Here is a 7,064-nt window from a genome sequence, read left to right on the forward strand (position 1 = left end):
GAATAACCTCCACCGATAAAATACCAGGAAGCTACGCAACCGGACCAGCCGAAATCATCCCGGATATTCCCGGAAACGAATCCGCTAAGCGACCGGGCACGTTTTCCATTCCCTGGACAGGTGTTCCAGCCGCATGTCCCGGCTGTCAGTTCCCCAACCAGTCGAGACACTGCCGATGACACGGATCTTTGTCTCCGCGGTAACTCCCGTCCGCCTTTTCCACCTCCCGTCCTCCCGCCTTCGAAGGAACGAAGCGTAAAAAGGGGTAGGAAAGGGGTGGTTCCCGTTTCCAGTACCTGTTCACCGTATTCGTGTCTCTGCCGATGGAACGGTTCGCTGACTTCAACCTGGCTACGTCCTCGTCGTGTCTCCGTCAGCTAGTTCTCCGGTTACGGCGCAGGCCACGGGGCTGTCAACGGCAGCCGGCTTCTCACCCTCGTAAAAATAATTAGAGTGGGCGCGGGGGTCGAGAGGCCGGAGCACGGCGTCTCCTCGATCGGTATTGCCAGTCTCGTTCATTCGGCGCTATTGTGCCAATCGGATCGGCTGATAAGCTGCGAAGGAACGGGGCTTAATAAAAATTCATTTGTCACGGGCCTTTGGAGATGATGCGCGCGTTTCCTCGCTCGTGGTCGTCATCTTCTTCTGAGGTTCCTTTATTCCGACGGCTCTCGCAGGCCTCTTCTGCGTCCGATTGATTTCGGTTCGTTCTTTATCCTCCGTCCTCGTTATGAAACGAGCCCTGTGTCTCTCTTCGTTGTTGCAAAGATTGGAAATAGAATTGCTGAGAGTAATATAGTATTACTACTATGAGTGCGATAATCTCTAGAGAATATCGAGCACTCTTGCCACCTTCTTTTCTGGTCACCGTCGAATCGACCCGTTCGAGATCATCGAAACTGGATAATTTCATATTTAGTAGGAGCATTTTGAAAGTTAGTTTTTCCACGAACTTTTGTGCTCTCAACCGCCTGATAGTCTAATTTTTTTCAGAAGGAACCTAACTATTTTTCGAACCACTTTTTCTGATGATAACTTCCAAAATAATTGGTTTGGTTTCAAATCGTTATTTAGGTAAAGCAAAGGTTTTTCCGATTCAAATAAAAGTATTTAAATTTGATGCTATTTAAATCACTTTATGATTCTTAAATTGCTCTTTCATATTGTGTATTAACTCTTTCAACCCCACCTTTTTCTGTTTGTATTCTAATTGTTTCTCTTTTAGAAATTAATTCTATTAAACTAGGGTTCGTTGGAATAATTTTCATTTTTCCACATATGTTCCTGTAAGTCGCATTCGTAATTTTGCCAAAGACGATTAGAACCATTCACTGGAACATATATGTCCTACTAGGATAGAAAAGGTTAAGGGGTACAACACTGTAATGGTCTCAACAAACGACGTATATTCAGAAATTGTGTATAAAAAAATTATATGATAGTTGTTCTCTTTGTATTGAATTTTACTGAACATAAACAAAAATAACGATATACAGTCAGTGTAATAAGTATTCGTACAGGAACCAATTCAAAATAAAACTTCATATATTTATTTTATTAATAAATTTTAGGGGAAGAAATAACTTACCAACATTCCTACATATTTTTAGAGTAGAATTTGCGTAAATTAAAGTTTATTATTTATAATGTTAACCTCTTATGTATTTTTCTTCTTATTAATTTTATTTTAAATTGGCTGCTGTACGAATACTTCTTATACTGACTGTAGATTCAATTCCATAAGTATTCCCAGTCTCTATGCCTCTTGAAGAAGACATTTTTCTAAAGTAAACGATTTGTTAGATGTTTTTAAATAAATATCTTATTATGAGTATGTACATGGATAAATTTATACATGTATATATTGAAAATAAAAAATAGATTTGGAAACACCAAGCCTATCATCTAATTTAAACAAATTTCTTCAATAAACGAAAAGGGTACGAATGCTTATACAGCTGATTGGAGATAGACGATAGACGATATATGATACACGTACAAGGCTGTAATTGTAGTAATTCTAGAGATTTTCTTTCCGAAATTTGACACAATATTCTTGAAATGTGTATCTTGAGAAATACAAACAAAAAATTGTCTCTGTTTAAAATAGTAGTGTTGTGTTCAGTTCACGATATGAAAGAGTAGGGACATCAAATTTATCAGATTTTTGACGAAAGACACACATCCGCATCATCCGCACCTTTATTATTGAGTATTAAATAAATTTGTATCGAAAACTTTTATGACGAGGAAACAGTCACAAATGGAAGATCGGTCTGTTGAATACATATGTAGTAAAGAAACTTCTGCAGATATTTAGTCAAATACATCAAGTGTCGTTCATATGAAACAACAAAAACTTTGACGATGAAGATCTTCCAATACTCATCTAAAAGAAATTCATGGTCATTACTCATATACACTAATTTTTAATAAAAGATTTTACTTAAAACATTCACATTGCTTTGCATAGTCACGTCTTTCCCAAACATATACGGAACCAGAGGCGTGGCCTATTTCATAGTATACCATCAGCAATTAAAAACTTCTATTTAATTTAAACATTGGCTGAAAAAGAACATTCCATACAATGATGGAGATAAAATCAGAAAAAGTTTTGGTTCACCCTAACACGAATTAAAAGGAACGGTGACGTATGGGCAACGCGAGGGAACTCCCTTCGAGAGAAGTCGAACCACGATACGAAACCACCCCCCAAAATCACGACGTGCCCCCGGGAACGGGATAGGGGTAATTACTCGCAATTATTAATTACGCGATACACGTGCTGCGCGTGCAGGAAACGGGACGCGTACGAGGAATGAGCGTCTCGTGGGAGGGACGAGTTAATAATGGGTCTGAGATCGTTCTACCCTGACGCCCCGAGACAATCGATGATCGTCGATCCGCGGAATCGCGAAGACTGGCGTGTCTTTTCTTCTCTTCTTGCCTCCTTCTTTTTTTTATTCTCCTTCTGCTCGAGTCCCGAAGGATCCGGTAGGCATTGCGAGGAATAAATTAATATTGCCACTTCGACGGTGGCACTGAAGGCTGATCACCGATCGAGCGATTGCCTCTCGTTTGTTCGCTCCACAAAAGTGGAACCCTCTTTCCATCCTCCTTCTCTTCCCGCCTCTTTCGACGCGACTCGGGGCTGCTTTATTGTTCGTCGTCTCGTTTCCTGCACGATTGTTTTTCGGTAATGCGGAATGTTCCGTCTTGTTTGGACCTTGGGATGTTCTGGTACAGGGTTTCTCAAACTTTGCCTTTCAACAAGTTTTTGACGTATCGTCACGTTAAAGAAAACTTCTCGATGGTGCCTAGAGTAGAATTCCATTACTATTTTCTTAATGTAATAAAAAGTTGCCTTTCTCAAAACGTATTTAAGTTACAAAAATTTTTGTCCGATTTATATAGTTTTAGCTTTAATTTTAATATTCTTTATGTTGATTGATAATGGTTGATGGATGATGGCTGAAAGATTGATAAGCTAAAAAGAAATATTGGAGCTGTGTGTGTAAGATTAGGTAGTCTGGTCTCAATGGACCATTGTACTCGGGCCTAATTCGCAAAGCATAGGAATCTGCCAACCCCTAACTCAACTAAATTAATAGATTCCAGGTGTTGGGCCCCGAGGATCTCCAATCTGGTGTCCTCTAGTTCCTTGCACCATGCAATCACATGCAGAGGGATTTCATCTTCCTCCTCGCATGTAGGACAGGTGGGGTTGACCTGTAGTCCCAATCTTTGCTAAATAACTTCCGGTGAGCCAGTGCACCGTGGCTATATCGACTATAAGCCTGAGCTTAGTGCGGTCCAGTCCTCCCAGGATATAACCTAACCTACTAGATGGTTCCCTTGGCATAGTTCTCGTGTCTCTCAAGGACGGTTCATGCGACCAAAAGCCGTGGAGGCATCCCTCGATCCACTATTTATTCAGTGTTTGACATGGCCGGCCAGGACACCCAAGGAGCACACGATTGCGCCTTCGATCCTTAAGGATCCTAGTGTAGATAGCTCGCGTGCACTTAATATTGGAGTTACTTTAATCTACGATAAATCGATTTAATAAATTCATGAATGATATATATGCTATCATTCCTAAATTCATATTACTATATGTATACATACATACTCTTTTTAAACTACCTATATATAAATAAATCATTATTACATATTAATCTATTTTAGACTAAGAATTTTCTCGATCATAAACATTCGTATATTATATTTCATCATATTAAATCAGATTTTGTACTACGCATATAAAATACTTGTACGTATAAATTATATATTGCATGTATTCGTGCAGACTGAACATTCTGAATCTTCTGAATCTTCTGAATCTCTGACTGAATCTTCTAGGACCATTGTATTTTAAATTAATATATTACTTTACTTATATACTAATAAATCAGTAATACAGTAATAATACAACATTACTGCTATACGTAGATACAAATTAATATTCACATATTCCAATTTCTCATTTTCTATAATGGAATAAAATTATCATTTTATTATTATTACTTTAAAATTCATTAAATTACATCTTCCTTAACGAGCATGCTAGCGACGCTCGAGGAAACGAGCTTTCAACGACTGTCGATATTCTTGTTCGAAGATATCGCCGCTGATGTCGGACACAAATTCTTCTTCTTATTGGAGGACATTAAATATTGACGCGTGTTTTCTTTTGTTCTGTTTCAGAGCGGGAACACCGTGCACCGATACGCCGCGCGAAGCTGCCCCAGCTCAGAACCAGTTATGAACATATGATTAAGCTCGTTTTAATAAGTTTTTATGTAGATCTTACGCGTAAGGATGTATAATAAAAAGTAAGTGTTGAATAAACGAGATACGTTGAGACGGGAGGCTGCCAATTATTTCCTCGTTCATGATTTTTGTCGCTCGCTCCGAGCACGTTTCCTTTCCTTTTATCACTATTCGATTAAAACGATTTTATTTAACTTTTTGTTTCATCTATAGATGGGATAAATCCTGTAGTGCAGCGAAATTAGTACAGCCAAGGAACATATTAATATAGTTACATACAACTATAACTTACATGTAGATTAGTTTCGTGTTTTGCTTGGTGTAGCTTACTATGATTTATGTGGGAACAGTTTATGCAATTTCGTTGGTTTTAACGACAAGAAATGAGAACTGTCACTTATTTCAAGATGACGTCTCGGTCCACTGTGTGAGCCTCTCAAGTTTAATGAAGAAAATTGTAAAAAGTCTTGGAAATTAATATTATTGCAAAGATGCGAATGTATTTGGTAGAAAAAGTTGTAAATAAATAATTAAAAAGAAGGAAGACTCCTCTAAGGATAATTAAAGATATTTTAAAAAATATCAGCTTATAGAGGATGACGAGATGAAACTTTTTTATGTTTACAGTTTATTCATAGAATGCTTAGTATCGAAAATAAAAATCGGAAAGAAGTATTCGAAGTCTGTTGGAAAAATTGAATTTCAAGAAAAAGGTCTTCTCAGTTTTCAATTTTTATCTCTGAAACTGAACGTCCTATAAACAAACTATTAGTATAAAAAAAGTTTGGTTTTTTCATTCTCTACAAGGTGATATTTTTTAAAAATTTGATTGTTCGACTGTTATTTTTGTCTTTAAGACAACAACAGAATCAGACTAAAAAGGTCTTTCAAGTTTTCAATTTTATCTTTGAAACGTCGTACGAATAAACTGTAGATATAAAAAAGTTCCGTCTTATCATACCCTATAAGTTGATATTTTTTTCAAATTCACACCTGTATATGCTTCTTAGAATTTCCAGGAAAAATCGTCCCGCGGTCAATGGGTTAAGGAGTCGAAAATAACTCCCAGATTTAAGCATATACATATATACACACCGTGGGCAATATCTTAGCATCAATTCTATAGGGGTTGATACAAGGTTGATATAGGGTTGCTTCGATTTTCCGTCGATTGTTTCGGGAAGATTTCAGACACGGATAAGAAACTTCTCCACCCCTCGCCATTTTCCGAGACGTTCGCCTTCACCATTTTCCAGGCGTTTCCCCGCGCGCAAGACAAACACGAGGCAAGCAGACACAAATATAGACAGAGGCCATAGGCGTAGACGGTGTCTCGACGAAGAAAACGAGGAAGCAGAGAGAAGGAGCAGATCTTCGCCATCGAGTCGTAACCCTGGCGACGAGACACCCTGGCCATCCTCTCGGTTCTCTCTCGGAGTTCCTCTCTCCTACGGGGATGAGCAAACTCTCCCCGCGGTGTAACCCACCCTCGACGGGATAGCAAGTTGCAAGAACGAGGGTTGCTCGGCGAGGTCTCGCCTGATTGGCGGCTGTGGACTATCGACCAACCCGCGACCGGCCCTTTGTTTTAGCCACCACCCTTCGTTATATCGAAGGTACCTAACCCGAAGCCGAGGAAGATGAGCACGCTCTCGAGAGGAGATTTCTTTCCTGGCTGCGCTTAGAGAAAATCGAGCTGGCTCGCCCCCCGGAAACCCTAGGGGTTGGGAGGGCACGGTGCTTTCCGATAGAATAGAGTTTCTTTTAAATTTATTCAGACGATGATTGTTCGAAACTCCCCCCCCCCCCCCCCCCCCTCGATCCGAGGCCTCGAGGAATATAGAGAGAACCGTAGAAATTCTTCTAATAGCAAGGCTTGTCAGTTCAAAGAGCGAAGACCATAACTTTACAGTCTTAACACTTTATTTACCGGGAGCCTATTTATAGGCTTTTTAATTGCAGTATTTAGTTATTTGAATTTGTTTACTGTGTTGATGGTTGTCTACGAACAATGTTTAGTATTTGGTTAGAGACTTGGCTTCCAATGTACCTAGTAACAGTATGAAGAATATTGTAAAGTAAAACTAAGAAAGACGTATAAAAAGTTTTTCTCATGTTATATTATACTCTATTTCTTATAACCCGAAACGGTTTTTCATGTTTTATATGTGTAATTAGATTATACTATCGTTGTTCCAGTTTACATGATTTTACAAATTAAGTTACATTCTTAATTTATGTAAGAATAGAAGAATTATCTCTACTGCTCGAATTTTCAACAATAGTTT

The 7,064-nt window shown here is 38.8% G+C and overlaps 1 protein-coding gene across 1 annotated transcript in view; it reads left to right on the forward strand.

Moving 5' to 3' along the window:
* The window catches only part of LOC128876314 (transcription factor Sox-2-like), a 228,478-nt gene extending 223,593 nt beyond the window's left edge, over positions 1-4,885 (forward strand). Inside the window, exon 4 of the mRNA XM_054122571.1 lies at positions 4,711-4,885. The gene's annotated coding sequence lies outside the window, so the exon portion shown is untranslated. The remainder of the gene's footprint in view (positions 1-4,710) is intronic.
* Positions 4,886-7,064: the final 2,179 nt, after the last annotated feature.

Source organism: Hylaeus volcanicus, chromosome 5, assembly GCF_026283585.1.
Source record: "Hylaeus volcanicus isolate JK05 chromosome 5, UHH_iyHylVolc1.0_haploid, whole genome shotgun sequence".
Lineage (NCBI taxonomy): Eukaryota > Metazoa > Arthropoda > Insecta > Hymenoptera > Colletidae > Hylaeus > Hylaeus volcanicus.